Raw genomic sequence first — 14,813 nt, 5'->3', positions numbered from 1 at the left:
ATCATCAAGGACAACAACCACCCGAGCCACGGCCTGTTCACCCCGCTACCATCCAGAAGGCGAGGTCAGTACAGGTGCATCAAAGCTGGGACAGAGAGACTGAAAAACAGCTTCTATCTCAAGGCCATCAGACTGTTAAAATCTTCTTCGGGATCGGTGTCCCTTTCACGGGACGGTTGAGCTAACGTAGGCTAATGCGATTAGCCTGAGGTTGTAAGTAACAAGAACATTTCCCAGGACATAGACATATCTGATATTGGCAGAAAGCTTAAATTCTTGTTAATTTAACTGCACTGTTCAATTTACAGTAGCTATTACAGTGAAATAATACCATGCTATTGTTTGAGGAGAGTGCACAATTTTGAACATAAAAAGCTATTAATTATGTTTACATATCTTACATTACTCATCTCATATGTATATACTGTATTTTATAACATCTATTGCATCTTGCCTATACCGCTCGGTCATCACTCATCCATATGTACATATTCTTATTACATCCCTTTAGACTAGTGTGTATTAGGTAGTTGTTGTTGAAATGTTAGATTACTTGTTAGATATTACTGCACTGTTGGAACTAGAAGCACAAGCATTTCCCTACACTCGCATTAACATCTGCTAACCGTGTGCATTTGATTTTATTTTATTTGAAGTTGTTCTTGTTGTTTAGAAGCAAAAGTCAACCCCCTGGAACATAACTGCTTTTGACAAGCCAGACGCCCTATTTCCTGTTTGGCTTCAGAACAAACTCATCTTGGATATTAGCTCATTGATACCACCCAAGTTAGTTCATTAACACAGCCATAACTCCCCACATGCCATGCAATGCTGGATCCACCTCTACACCAAATGAATGCATTCGTCTAGTGGAGAACTAAAGGAGAGGAAGGGAGGAGCCTCCTCTGTTCCTGGTGGGAGGGCTCTGAGGCTGGGATATCTCTACTGTGATCCTCTACCAGCCTCCAACTGAGACGCTGTGGGGAATGCATTATCTGGCCACTCAAACAGCAACACACCACACTGAATTCAGATCAGATGCAAAAAGCTGATTACATTTTACTAGAGCTTTAGGAGAACATTATAGATAGATACCTTGTGGGGATCCTAATGTAGGCTAGTACATTCCATGCCTTAGTCACTGTCTGATATTGAGGGTGATAGGGAGAACTAGTGGACAATAAGTAGGGCGCTCGCTCTGCAGCTGTGTGGGTCATCAGAAAGAGTGCTGTGAGTTTTGAGGGAAAATAGAAGAAAAACAAGAATCAAAACTCATGAAAGGATTTCATGAGTTGCAGCAGGAGACACATATGCAGGCTCTGAAGTGCTAAAACAAAAGCAATCTTCTAGAACTAATGACAGCTTCTAGAACGATTTCAGTCAGCTTCTAGAACGATTTCAGTCATCTTCTACAACTATTTCAGACATTTCTACAACTATTTCAGACAGCTTCTACAACCATTTCAGACAGCTTCTACAACTATTTCAGACAGCTTCTACAACTATTTCAGACAGCTTCTACAACTATTTCAGACAGCTTCTACAACCATTTCAGACAGCTTCTACAACTATTTCAGACAGCTTCTACAACTATTTCAGACAGCTTCTACAACCATTTCAGACAGCTTCTACAACCATTTCAGACAGCTTCTACAACTATTTCAGACAGCTTCTACAACCATTTCAGACAGCTTCTACAACTATTTCAGACAGCTTCTACAACTATTTCAGACAGCTTCTACAACTATTTCAGACAGCTTATACAACTATTTCAGACAGCTTATACAACTATTTCAGTCAGCTTCTACAACTATTTCAGACAGCTTCTACAACTATTTCAGACAGCTTCTACAACTATTTCAGACAGCTTCTACAACCATTTCAGACAGCTTATACAACTATTTCAGACAGCTTCTATAATGATTTCAGACAGCTTCTATAACTATTTCAGACAGCTTCTACAATCATTTCAGATAGCTTCTACAACCATTTCAGACAGCTTCTACAACCATTTCAGACAGCTTCTACAACTATTTTAGACAGCTTCTACAACTATTTCAGACAGCTTCTATAATGATTTCAGACAGCTTCTATAACTATTTCAGACAGCTTCTACAATCATTTCAGATAGCTTCTACAACCATTCCAGACAGCTTCTACAACCATTTCAGACAGCTTCTACAACTATTTCAGACAGCTTCTACAACTATTTCAGACAGCTTCTATAACTATTTTAGACAGCTTCTACAACTATTTCAGCGCTACTACAACCATTTCAGCCAGATAACTATTTCAATAGGCTAAAAGTACTCACATACTGTAATGAATTATGCCACACCAGGTTGGGTCCAGCGCTTCATTACCTAGCAGTAACATAAGAAAGTGATATTAGTGGATGGTCTAGTGGTCTAAGCCGCTGCCTCCGGCACATGTCTATGGTGTTGGCATAGGTTTAAATCTGGCCTACTCGCCTGTGACACGAACTCTCTATCTTCATATATTTTTAAAGAAACCAATTTTAAATATCCAACACTTATGAGACCGTTTAAGAAATTGACAAAACATGGTTTTGAATCTGCTTTTGAGGTTCTAGGTTTACAGTACACTAGATTAGACAGGGGGAGCCATGTGTGGGGCTGTGCATGTTTTCTTCTAAATCCCTTTGTATAGAATCAACATTCTGGATGAATGTAAATTATACATTTAGTATCCAACCCTGGCACTTAGTCAGCCTTCATTTTCAGGCATATGACCAGCCTTCCACATAGAGGATTACTATGGCCGGATTATTCCCGTAACCAACAATTGGAGGGGCTTTGTTCGCTGCCACTCTCAGCCCAGCACAAAGCACTGCCCCTGGTGTGAGACGTAGAGGAAAGGTGGGTATCGTCTGAGTCTCTGGATGTTAGGGGCTATACAGTTATATCACAGACTTAAACTGTAATACTGAAACAACTACTGGCATCAAAATGTACAGCAGCCTCATGAAAGGAAAGGGAAAGGGGGATACCTAGTCAGTTGTACAACTGAATGCATTCAACTGAAATGTGTCGCATTAATGGCAATGTGTTTAGATATGCACACTGAATAAATAGGCAGATGAGAAACCCTACAGAGGCTGCAGGCCGTTTCTCTGGACCCCCTCCACTCCCCCCCAAAAAGATCTAATGAGTCAGCCCCTCACAAGGTATCTGATCGCTGTCCATGGTTCAGAAATTGCTACGTCTACGCGGCTATCTACCGATAGGCTGTAAGATTATGTGGTGCTGGTGCTTGTAGTAGCCTATTGCTTTGCTTTAATGGATATATGTTTATTTTATTTTATTCGTAATTTTCTCATCTTAAACTGAACGTTTGTGTTTTATGAAGCTATAGGCCTACGGTGTCGCAATGCTGCTCTTTAGAATGCTGGCTGGTGGAAATAATGTATTTACTGTTCAGTAATTAAAGTGGGAAATTCAAACATTGCAGATGGTAAAATTAGTTTTCGATGCAACACCATACTTATCAGTAACCAATTGACTTTTTTGAATATACAACTGTCCTGTAGGCCTATAGCCTACCGTAGCCATCCTCACATTCTCTCGCAGCTTGGATAGAAAGTTTGTGCGGCGTAAAATGACATTAATGATTAATGACAAATAATACAATCAGTCCACCGTCAAAACAATAGCTTACTAGTGAATGTTTCATTATGCAGACAATGCAGTCTAGACTACTAGCTTACAGTGACTTCAGAGAGTATTCACACCCTTTTTCCACAGTTTGTTTTGTTACAGCCTGAATTTAAAGTGGATTAAATTGAAATGTTGTATCACTGGCCTACACACAACACCCCATAATGTCAAAGTGTAATTATGTTTTTAGAAATCTTTACAAATTAATAAAAAATGAAAATCTGATTCAACCCCTTTGTTATGTCAAGCCTAAATAAGTTCAGGAGTAACAAGTCACATAATAAGTTGCATGGACTCACTCTGTGTGCAATAATAGTGTTTAACGTGATTTACTAATGACTACCTCATCTCTGTACCCCACATATACAATTATCTGTAAGGTCTCTCAGTCGAGCAATGAATTTCAAACACTGATTCAACTACAAAGACCAATGCCTTGTAAAGAAGGGCACATATTGGTCTAAATAAAAAAGCATATATTGAATATCCCTTAGAGCATGGTAAAGTTTAAATGACACTTTGGATGGAATATCAATACAACCAGTCAGTACAAAGATACAGGCGTCCTTCCTAACTCAGTTGCTGGAAAGGAAGGAAATCGCTCAAGGACATCACCATGAGGCCAACGGGGACTTTAAAACAGTTACAGAGTTGAATTGCTGTGACAAGAGAAAACTGAGGATGGATTGTAGACATTGTAGTTACTCCACAATACTAACCTAATTGACAGAGTGAAAAGAAGGAAGCCTGTACAGAATAAAAATATTCCAAAACATGCATCCTGTTGTTATCTTCAGTAATTTGATCAGTCAAAGCTTTTTTGCTATGCTTTTGTACACCACTTGGTATTCTGTTCATCCATCTTGAACAACCCACTCACTCTCCATCCGAGTCCCACCTGATTCACCTAACTTCTTTGAACTTGATAGCCAATTAGGTGAGGAGGCCGAGGCAGGCTGCCGCCGGCAACACTGAGAAATAGACTAATTAGATGCATGACAACTGTAGACTGTACCATGTAGACTGGCCAACACAAACACTTTGCTTGCTACATGTGGAAATGAAAAAGGAGGGTTACAGAGCTCTTGGTCTCCCAAGCCTCGCGGGGGCTGTGCTTGCATCACAAATGGCACCCTATTGCCTACTGCATATTGTGCACTACATCCGGCCAAGAGTTCTATGGGGATTGGTTAAAAGGTGGGTGAGGAGGTGGGGAGGTATGGGGTGGAATAGGGAGAGGTGGGTGAGGAGGTGGGGAGGTATGGGGAGGAAGAGGGAGAGATGGGGAGGTATGGGGAGGAAGAGGGAGAGGTGGGTGAGGAGGTGGGGAGGTATGGGGAGGAAGAGGGAGAGGTGGGGAGGAGGTGGGGAGGTATGGGGAGGAAGAGGGAGAGGTGGGGAGGAGGTGGGGAGGTATTTTTATTTTAATTTTTATTTATTTTTTAACCTTTATTTAACCAGGTAGGCAAATTGAGAACACGTTCTCATTTACAATTGCGACCTGGCCAAGATAAAGCAAAGCAGTTCGACACATACAACAACACATAGTTACACATGGAGTAAAACAAACATATAGTCAATGATACAGTGAAAAAAAATAAGTCTATATACAATGTGAGCAAGTGAGGTGAGATAAGGGAGGTGAAGGCAAACAAATATATGTATAAATAAATAAAAATATAAAAAGGCCATGGTGGCGAAGTAAATACAACACAGCAAGTAAAATAAAAACTAAAAACACTGGAATGGTTGGTTTGCAGTGGAAGAAAGCGCAAAGTAGAGACAGAAATAATGGGGTGCAAAGGAGCAAAATAAATTAATAAATACAGTAGGTAAAGAGGTAGTTGTTTGGGCTAAATTATAGATGGGCTATGTACAGGTGCAGTAATCTATGAGCTGCTCTGACAGCTGGTGCTTAAAGCTAGTGAGGGAGATAAGTGTTTCCAGTTTCAGAGATTTTTGTAGTTCGTTCCAGTCATTGGCAGCAGAGAACTGGAAGGAGAGGCGGCCAAAGGAAGAATTGGTTTTGGGGGTGACCAGAGAGATAAACCTGCTGGAGCGCGTGCTACAGGTAGGTGTTGCTATGGTGACCAGCGAGCTGAGATAAGGGGGGACTTTACCTAGCAGGGTCTTGTAGATGACCTGGAACCAGTGGGTTTGGCGACGAGTATGAAGCGAGGGCCAGCCAACGAGAGTGTACAGGTCGCAGTGGTGGGTAGTATATGGGGCTTTGGTGACAAAACGGATGGCACTGTGATAGACTGCATCCAATTTATTGAGTAGGGTTTTGGAGGATATTTTGTAAATGACATCACCGAAGTCGAGGATTGGTAGGATGGTCAGTTTTACAAGGGTATGTTTGGCAGCATGAGTGAAGGATGCTTTGTTGCGGAATAGGAAGCCAATTCTAGATTTAACTTTGGATTGGAGATGTTTGATGTGAGTCTGGAAGGAGAGTTTACAGTCTAACCAGACACCTAGGTATTTGTAGTTGTCCACATATTCTAAGTCAGAGCCGTCCAGAGTAGTGATGTTGGACAGGCGGGCAGGTGCAGGCAGCGATCGGTTGAAGAGCATGCATTTAGTTTTACTTGTATTTAAGAGCAATTGGAGGCCACGGAAGGAGAGTTGTATGGCATTGAAGCTCGCCTGGAGGGTTGTTAACACGGTGTCAAAAGAAGGGCCAGAAGTATACAGAATAGTGTCGTCTGCGTAGAGGTGGATCAGAGAATCACCAGCAGCAAGAGCGACATCATTGATGTATACAGAGAAGAGAGTCGGTCCAAGAATTGAACCCTGTGGCACCCCCATGGAGACTGCCAGAGGCCCGGACAACAGACCCTCCGATTTGACACACTGAACTCGATCAGAGAAGTAGTTGGTGAACCAGGCGAGGCAATCATTAGAGAAACCAAGGCTGTCGAGTCTGCCGATGAGGATGTGGTGATTGACAGAGTCAAAAGCCTTGGCCAGGTCAATGAATACGGCTGCACAGTATTGTTTCCTATCGATGGCGGTTAAGATATCGTTTATTACCTTGAGCGTGGCTGAGGTACACCCATGACCAGCTCTGAAACCAGATTGCATAGCGGAGAAGGTATGGTGGGATTCGAAATGGTCGGTAATCTGTTTGTTGACTTGGCTTTCGAAGACCTTAGAAAGGCAGGGTAGGATAGATATAGGTCTGTAGCTGTTAGGGTCAAGAGTGTCCCCCCCTTTGAAGAGGGGGATAACCGCAGCTGCTTTCTAATCTTTGGGAATCTCAGACGACACGAAAGAGAGGTTGAAAAGGCTAGTAATAGGGGTGGCAACAATTTCAGCAGATAGTTTTAGAAAGAAAGGGTCCAGATTATCTAGCCCGGCTGATTTGTAAGGGTCCAGATTTTGCAGCTCTTTTAGAACATCAGCTGACTGTATTTGGGAGAAAGAGAAATGGGGAAGGCTTGGGCGAGTAGCAGAGGGGAGGGCAGTGCTGTTGTCCGGGGTAGGGGTAGCCAGGTGGAAAGCATGGCCAGCCGTAGAAAAATGCTTATTGAAATTCTCAATTATAGTGGATTTGTCGGTGGTGACAGTGTTTCCTATCTTCAGAGCAGTTGGAAGCTGGGAGGAGGTGTTCTTATTCTCCATGGACTTTACAGTGTCCCAGAACTTTTTTGAATTTGTGTTGCAGGAAGCAAATTTCTGCTTGAAAAAGCTAGCCTTGGCTTTTCTAACTGCCTGTGTATACTGGTTTCTAGCTTCCCTGAAAAGTTGCATATCACGGGGGCTGTTCGATGCTAATGCAGAACGCCATAGGATGTTTTTCTGTTGGTTAAGGGCAGTCAGGTCAGGAGAGAACCAAGGGCTATATCTGTTCCTGGTTCTAAATTTCTTGAATGGGGCATGCTTATTCAAGATGGTGAGGAAGGCATTTAAAAAAAATGTCCAGGCATCCTCTACTGACGGGATGAGATCAATATCCTTCCAGGATACCTCGGCCAGGTCGATTAGAAAGGCCTGCTCGCTGAAGTGTTTCAGGGAGCGTTTGACAGTGATGAGTGGAGGTCGTTTGACCGCTGACCCATTACGGATGCAGGCAATGAGGCAGTGATCGCTGAGATCTTGGTTGAAAACAGCAGAGGTGTATTTGGAGGGCAAGTTTGTTAGGATGATATCTATGAGGGTACCCGTGTTTACGGAATTGGGGTGGTACCTGGTAGGTTCATTGATAATTTGTGTGAGATTGAGGGCATCAAGCTTAGATTGTAGGGTGGCTGGGGTGTTAAGCATGTTAAAATTTAGGTCGCCTAGCAGCACGAGCTCTGAAGATAGATGGGGGGCAATCAGTTCACATATAGTGTCCAGAGCACAGCTGGGGGCAGAGGGTGGTCTATAGCAGGCGGCAACGGTGAGAGACTTGTTTTTAGAGAGGTGGATTTTTAAAAGTAGAAGTTCAAATTGTTTGGGAACAGACCTGGATAGTAAAACAGAACTCTGCAGGCAATCTTTGCAATAGATTGCAACACCGCCCCCTTTGGCCGTTCTATCTTGTCTGAAAATCTTGTAGTTGGGGATGAAAATGTCATAATTTTTGGTGGTCTTTCTAAGCCAGGATTCAGACACGGCTAAAACATCCGGGTTGGCAGAGTGTGCTAAAGCAGTGAACAAAACAAACTTAGGGAGGAGGCTTCTAATGTTAACATGCATGAAGCCAAGGCTATTACGGTTACAGAAGTCATCAAAAGAGAGCGCCTGGGGAATAGGAGTGGAGCTAGGTACTGCAGGGCCTGGATTCACCTCTACATCACCAGAGGAACAGAGGAGGAGTAGGATAAGGGTACGGCTAAAAGCTATGAGAATTGGTCGTCTAGAACTTCTAGAGCAGAGAGTAAAAGGAAGTTTCTGGGGGCGATAAAATAGCTTAAAGGAATAATGTACAGACAAAGGTATGGTAGGATGTGAATACAGTGGAGGTAAACCTAGGTATTGAGTGATGATGAGAGACATATTGTCTCTAGAAACATCATTGAAACCAGGTGATGTCATCGCATATGTGGGTGGTGGAACTGTGAGGTTGGATATGGTATAGTGAGCAGGGCTAGAGGCTCTACAGTGAAATAAGCCAATAAACACTAACCAGAACAGCAATGGACAAGGCATATTTACATTAAGGAGAGGCATGCTTAGTCGAGTGATCAATAAGGGTCCAGTGAGTAGAGGTTGGTTGGGGTCACGGCGATCCAGACAGCTGGCCGGGTAGATGGCTATCGGTAGCGAGATAGCATAGTATGGAAGTCTATTTGTAGATACCTCGTGCGTTTCCGTCGGTAGGTTAGTGGGGTTCCGTGTGGTAGAGGGGATCAATCCAAATTGGCAAAATAGATATAGTGACCCAAGAAAAAAAAAGAAAAAAAAAGAAAATAATAATAATTGTCCGATATACTTATTCAGATAGCAGCCGGTAAGACAGCTAACGGTTAGCGGGCCCCAGATGAGCGTTCAGGTAACGTCGGGACGGAGGTGCCAGTTGGATAACTCCCTCGGGCAGATAACGTCGGCAGTCAGTCGTGAAGGCCCGGCGGGGCTCCGTATCTGCAGCAACAACAAAACAAACAAAAAAAAAAACGGGTCCGGATAGGTGACTGTAGCCCAGGAATGGCTGATGGAACTCCTCAGCTGGCTAGCTCCGGAATGATTTGAGTTTGCTCCGGGATCGACGTAAGCCAATAGTCACACGGTTTGCAGCTAGCTAGCTGCAAATGTCCAGAGCCTGCGGCTGAAATCCGGGGAAACTGAGAGAAAAAAAAGTCCCGGAATGCTCCGGTCCGAGTCGCGTTGCACAAAAGTGCCGGTAGATTATCGAGCTAAAGGAATAGCTGATGACCACAAAACGTGGGCAGCTGAGACACCAACGCTAGCCAGCAGACCGGCTAATTTCTGGGCAGCTACAGATTAGCTTCTGGCTAGCTATCGGATAGCTTCTGGTTAGCTTTCTGGCTAGCTTCTGAATTAGCCCCTGGCTAGCTTCCACGGTGGATTTTCAGATTTGAGGTAAATAATACTTTTTTGTAATTGGTGAAGCGGGTTGCAGGAAAGCTTTTGCAGGAAAGCTTTTGTAGTTGAGTTCTTGGATAATAAAATATATAAAAGATATGCGAAGAAAGGTGTAAATATATATATATACAGGACACGACAATACGAAACAGAAATGACGTCTGAACTACTAAGCCATCTTGGAATTCAGATTATCAACATAACCTGAAAGGCCACTCAGCAAGGTATGGGGAGGAAGAGGGAGAGGTGGGGAGGAGGTGGGGAGGTATGGGGAGGAGGTGGGAGAGGATGGGGAGGAGAGGGTCAGGGATGGGAAGGAAGAGGGAGAGGAGGGGGAGGAGAGGGTCAGGTATGGGGAGGAAGAGGGAGAGGAGGGGGAGAGAGGGTCAGGAATGGGGAGGGGAGGAAAGGAGAGGGTGAGGTATGGGGAGGAAGAAAGATAGGGGGAGGTGGGGAGGAGGTGGGGAGGTATGGGGAGGAAGAGGGAGAGGTGGGGGAGAAAGTGAGGACTTATGGGGAGGAGGTGGGGAGGTATGGGGAGGAGGTGGGAGAGGATGGGGAGGAGAGAGTCAGGGATGGGAAGGAAGAGGGAGAGGAGGGGGAGGTGAGGGTCAGGTATGGGGAGGAAGAGGGAGAGGAGAAGGAGAGAGGGTCAGGAATGGGGAGGGGAGGAAAGGAGAGGGTGAGGTATGGGGAGGAAGAAAGATAGGGGGAGGTGGGGAGGTATGGGGAGGAAGAGGGAGAGGTGGGGGAGAAAGTGAGGACTTATGGGGAGGAGGTGGGGAGGTATGGGGAGGAGGTGGGAGAGGATGGGGAGGAGAGAGTCAGGGATGGGAAGGAAGAGGGAGAGGAGGGGGGAGGAGAGGGTCAGGTATGGGGAGGAAGAGGGAGAGGAGGGGGAGAGAGGGTCAGCAATGGGGAGGGGAGGGGGAGGAGAGGGGGAGGTATGGGGAGGAAGAGAGATAGGAGGTGGGGAGGAGGTGGGGAGGTATGGCGAGGAAGAGGGAGAGGAGGGGGAGAGGTGGGGAGGTATGGGGAGGAAGAGGGAGAGGTGGGGGAGAAGGTGGGGAGGTATGGGGAGGAGGTGGGGAGGTATGGGGAGGAGGTGGGGAGGTATGGGGAGGAGGTGGGGAGGTATGGGGAAGAGAGGGTCATGGTCAGGGATGGGAAGGGAGAGGGAGAGGTGGAGGGAGGGGAGGGTCAGGTATTGGGAGGAAGAGGGGGCGGAGGGGGAGGAGAGGGTCAGGTATGGGGAGGAAGAGGCAGAGGAAGGGGAGGAGAGGGTGAGGTATGGGGAGGAAGAGGGATAGGAGGAGGAGGAGGTGGGGAGGAATGGGGAGGAAGAGGGAGAAGACGGGGTGAGAGGGTCAGGAAGGGGGAGGGAGGGGGAGGAGGAGAGAGCCAGGTATGGGGAGGAAGAGGGATAGGAGGAGGAGGAGATGTGGAGGTATGGGAAGGCAGAGGGAGAGGAGATGGAGGAGAGGGTCAGGAGGGGGAGGAGGTGGGAGAGGAGATGGGAGGAGAGTGTCAGGTTGGGGGAGGGAGAGGAGGGGGAGGAGAGAGTCAGGTTTGGGGAGGAAGAGAGAGAGGAGGAGGAGGAGAGAGTCAGGTTTGGGGAGGACGAGGGAGAGGAGGGGGGAGGAGAGGGTCATGAGGGGGAGGAAGAGGGAGAGGAGGGGGAGGAGAGGGTCATGAGGGGGAGGAAGAGGGAGAGGAGGGGGGAGGAGAGTCAGGTATGAGGAGGGAGATGGAGAAGAGGGTCAGGTAGGGGGAGAAGAGGGTCAGGTAGGGGGAGAAGAGGGTCAGGTAGGGGGAGAAGAGGGTCAGGTAGGGGGAGGAGAGGGTCAGGTAGGGGGAGAAGAGGGTCAGGTAGGGGGAGGAGAGGGTCAGGTAGGGGGAGGAGAGGGTCAGGTAGGTGGAAGAGAGGGTCAGGTAGGTGGAAGAGAGGGTCAGGTAGGTGGAAGAGAGGGTCAGTTAGGTGAGGGTCAGGTATAGGGAGGAGAGGGTCAGGTAGGGGAGGAGAGGGCCAGGTAGGTGGAAGAGAGGGTCAGGTAGGGGGAAGAGAGGGTCAGGTATGGGGAAGAGAGGGTCAGGTATGGGGAAGAGAGGGTCAGCTATAGGGAGGAGAGGGTCAGGTAGGGGGAGGAGAGGGTCAGGTGTGGGGAGGAGAGGGTCAGGTATAGGGAGGAGGAGAGGGTCAGGTAGGGGGAGGAGAGGGTCAGGTAGGGATGAGGAGAGGGTCAGGTTGGGGGGGAGAGGGTCAGGTAGGGAGGAGGAGAGGGTCAGGTTGGGGGGGAGAGGGTCAGGTAGGGATGAGGAGAGGGTCAGGTGTGGGGAGGAGAGGGTCAGGTAGGGAGGAGGAGAGGGTCAGGTGTGGGGAGGAGAGGGTCAGGTATAGGGAGGAGGAGAGGGTCAGGTAGTGGGAGGAGAGGGTCAGGTAGGGATGAGGAGAGGGTCAGGTTGGGGGGGAGAGGGTCAGGTAGGGAAGAGGAGAGGGTCAGGTGTGGGGAGGAGAGGGTCAGGTAGGGATGAGGAGAGGGTCAGGTTGGGGGGGAGAGGGTCAGGTAGGGATGAGGAGAGGGTCAGGTAGTGGGGAGGAGAGGGTCAGGTAGGGATGAGGAGAGGGTCAGGTTGGGGGGGAGAGGGTCAGGTAGGGATGAGGAGAGGGTCAGGTGTGGGGAGGAGAGGGTCAGGTAGGGAGGAGGAGAGGGTCAGGTGTGGGGAGGAGAGGGGCAGGTATAGGGAGGAGGAGAGGGTCGGGTAGGGGGAGGAGAGGGTCAGGTAGGGATGAGGAGAGGGTCAGGTTGGGGGGGAGAGGGTCAGGTAGGGATGAGGAGAGGGTCAGGTAGGGATGAGGAGAGGGTCAGGTTGGGGGGGAGAGGGTCAGGTAGGGATGAGGAGAGGGTCAGGTATAGGGAGGAGGAGAGGGTCAGGTAGGGGGAGGAGAGGGTCAGGTAGGGGGAGGAGAGGGGCAGGTTGGGGGGAGAGGGTCAGGTAGGGATGAGGAGAGGGTCAGGTAGGGATGAGGAGAGGGTCAGGTTGGGGGGGAGAGGGTCAGGTAGGGAGAGGAGAGGGGCGGTATGGGGAAGAGACGGTCAGGTATGGGGAGGAAGAGGGAGAGGAGGGGGAGAGAGGGTCAGGAATGGGGAGGGGAGGGGGAGGAGAGGGGGAGGTATGGGGTGGATGAGAGATAGGAGGAGGTGGGGAGGAGGTGGGGAGGTATGGGGAGGAAGAGGGAGAGGAGGGGGAGAGGTGGGGAGGTATGGGGAGGAAGAGGGAGAGGTGGGGGAGAAGGTGGCGAGGTATGGGGAGGAGGTGGGGAGGTATGGGGAGGAGGTGGGGAGGTATGGGGAAGAGAGGGTCATGGTCAGGGATGGGAAGGGAGAGGGAGAGGTGGAGGGAGGGGAGGGTCAGGTATTGGGAGGAAGAGGGGGCGGAGGGGGAGGAGAGGGTCAGGTATGGGGAGGAAGAGGCAGAGGAAGGGGAGGAGAGGGTGAGGTATGGGGAGGAAGAGGGATAGGAGTAGGAGGAGGTGGGGAGGAATGGGGAGGATGAGGGAGAAGACGGGGTGAGAGGGTCAGGAAGGGGGAGGGAGGGGGAGGAGGAGAGAGCCAGGTATGGGGAGGAAGAGGGATAGGAGGAGGAGGAGATGTGGAGGTATGGGAAGGCAGAGGGAGAGGAGATGGAGGAGAGGGTCAGGAGGGGGAGGAGGTGGGAGAGGAGATGGGAGGAGAGTGTCAGGTTGGGGGAGGGAGAGGAGGGGGAGGAGAGAGTCAGGTTTGGGGAGGAAGAGGGAGAGGGAGAGGAGGAAGAGGTGAGGGAGGAGAGGGTCATGAGGGGGAGGAAGAGGGAGAGGAGGGGGAGGAGAGTGTCAGGTTTGGGGAGGACGAGGGAGAGGAGGGGGAGGAGAGGGAGGAGAGGGTCATGAGGGGGAGGAAGAGGGAGAGGAGGGGGGAGGAGAGTCAGGTATGAGGAGGGAGATGGAGAGGAGGGGGAGAAGAGGGTCAGGTAGAGGGAGAAGAGGGTCAGGTAGGGGGAGGAGAGGGTCAGGTAGGGGGAGGAGAGGGTCAGGTAGGTGGAAGAGAGGGTCAGGTGTGGGGAGGAGAGGGTCAGGTACAGGGAGGAGAGAGTCAGATATGGGGAGGAGAGGGTCAGGTGTGGGGAGGAGAGGGTCACGTGTGGGGAGGAGAGGGTCACGTGTGGGGAGGAGAGGGCCAGGTGTGGGGAGGAGAGGGCCAGGTGTGGGGAGGAGAGGGTCAGGTGTGGGGAGGAGAGGGCCAGGTGTGGGGAGTAGAGGGTCAGGTAGGTGGAGGAGAGGGCCAGGTAGGGGGAGGAGAAGGTCAGGTAGGGGGAAGAGAGGGTCGGGTATGGGGAGGAGAGAGTCAGGTGTGGGGAGGAGAGGGTCAGGTAGGGAGGATGCGAGGGTCAGGTAGGGAGAGGAGAAGGTCAGGTAGGGGGAAGAGAGGGTCAGGTGTGGGGAGGAGAGGGTCAGGTAGGGGAGGAGAGGGTCAGGTAGGAGGAGGAGAGTGTAGGGGGAGGAGAGGAGAGGGTAGGGAGAGGAGAGGGTAGGGAGAGGCGAGGGTCGGGTCGGGTATGGGGGGGAGAGGGTCAGGTATGGGGAGGAGAGGGTCAGGTAGGGGGAGGAGAGGAGAGGAGAGTGTAGGGGGAGGAGAGGGTAGGGAGAGGAGAGGGTAGGGAGAGGCGAGGGTCAGGTGTGGGGAGGAGAGGGTCAGGTAGGGAGGAAGAGAGGGTCAGGTAGTTGGAGGAGAGTGTCAGGTCTAGGGAGGAGAGGATCAGGTCTAGGGAGGAGAGGGTCAGGTAGGTGGAGGAGAGGGTCAGGTCTGGGGAGGAGAGGGTCTGGTAGGAATGAGAGGGCCCTTTGGGCTCTGGTCAAAAGTAGTGCACTACATAGGTAATAGGGTGCCATTTGAGACACAGCCTATTAGTCTCATTGATTCTCCTGACAATCAATATTCTGTTGAATGTTTGTTTCGGTCTTTGGTTCATCCTTTAAAAACATGCCAAACCCAAAGGGAAAAGGTAATGGATGAGCGGTCAGGGGTCACTACGAACGGTGTAGGGTTCGAGGGGGATATTCAGACC

General features: G+C 49.4%; 1 protein-coding gene across 1 annotated transcript in view; it reads right to left on the bottom strand.

Moving 5' to 3' along the window:
* The window catches only part of LOC139559318 (gamma-aminobutyric acid type B receptor subunit 2-like), a 440,826-nt gene that overhangs the window by 303,418 nt on the left and 122,595 nt on the right, over positions 1–14,813 (bottom strand). The window lies entirely within an intron of this gene.

The sequence above is a fragment of the Salvelinus alpinus genome, chromosome 29, assembly GCF_045679555.1.
Source record: "Salvelinus alpinus chromosome 29, SLU_Salpinus.1, whole genome shotgun sequence".
Classification (NCBI taxonomy): domain Eukaryota; kingdom Metazoa; phylum Chordata; class Actinopteri; order Salmoniformes; family Salmonidae; genus Salvelinus; species Salvelinus alpinus.
Note: the sequence above shows the minus strand (reverse complement) of the source record. Positions and strands in the feature narration are given on the sequence as shown.